The sequence below is a fragment of the Trachymyrmex cornetzi genome, unplaced genomic scaffold (genome assembly GCF_001594075.2).
Source record: "Trachymyrmex cornetzi isolate Tcor2-1 unplaced genomic scaffold, Tcor1.1 scaffold1059, whole genome shotgun sequence".
In the NCBI taxonomy this organism is placed as follows: Eukaryota; Metazoa; Arthropoda; class Insecta; order Hymenoptera; family Formicidae; genus Trachymyrmex; species Trachymyrmex cornetzi.
Genome location: NW_017295608.1, coordinates 67,986 through 69,205, shown reverse-complemented (window position 1 = coordinate 69,205; position 1,220 = coordinate 67,986).

Here is a 1,220-nt window from a genome sequence, read left to right as displayed (position 1 = left end):
TTGTAGACGTTTGTACCACCGTCGGTTTCGTTTGTACCCCCGAGGGGGTGATTGTACCGAATTTTTAAGATAGGGCTGATAGCTAATTCCGCCAATTTTAAAGATATCTTAAATCTGTAAACGGGTGCTGTTTCGGCATCGCTTGTAGACGTTTGTACCACCGTCGGTTTCGTTTGTACCCCCGAGGGGGTGATTGTACCGAATTTTCAAAACAGTGTTTAGACCTAACCTCGATGTTTTTGGAAATACCTTAACTTCGCAAAATGTTACTGTTACGGAGTCTGTTAGTGCCTCTTTGTACGACTGTTATTTTCCTTTTCAGTTCTGTTGTGTCTTGACAGACACGTTTTGACCTTTTCTGCATATATTCACTGATATATGGGACCGTTTTTAATGCCGTATCCGATCGGCTTTTTTCCAGAAGAGGTTCTCATTACGAAGATGCTCTCGGTGGTTTGGCATTGCCTAACGACATAAAATATCAAATGTAAACAAAAATAAAAATAATAAATTAATAAAAAATAGGAAAAAAAAGTTATAAAAGCGATGGGATGTCGAGTAGCCTCGAGGTTTAAGGCGGCCGAGTCGCAATTTCCAGATCCGACTTCGATTTCGTCTACGACACATATACGCATTTCACGGCATTTCTGTCGAAAGGCAATGCCAAACCACCGAGAGCATCTTCGTAATGAGAACCTCTTCTGGAAAAAAGCCGATCGGATACGGCATTAAAAACTGTAGGTCCCATATATCAGTGGATATATGCAGAAAAGGTCAAAACGTGTCTGTCAAGAGACAACAGAACTGAAAAGGAAAATAACAGTCGTACAAGGGGGCACTAACAGACTCCGTAACAGTAACATTTTGCGAAGTTAAGGTATTTCCAAAAACATCGAGGTTAGGTCTAAACACTGTTTTGAAAATTCGGTACAATCACCCCCTCGGGGGTACAAACGAAACCGACGGTGGTACAAACGTCTACAAGCGATGCCGAAACAGCACCCGTTTACAGATTTAAGACATCTTTAAAATTGGCGGAATTAGCTATCAGCCCTATCTTAAAAATTCGGTACAATCACCCCCTCGGGGGTACAAACGAAACCGACGGTGGTACAAACGTCTACAAGCGATGCCGAAACAGCACCCGTTTACAGATTTAAGATATCTTTAAAATTGGCGAAATTAGCTCTCACCCCTATCTTAAAAATTCGGTACATTCA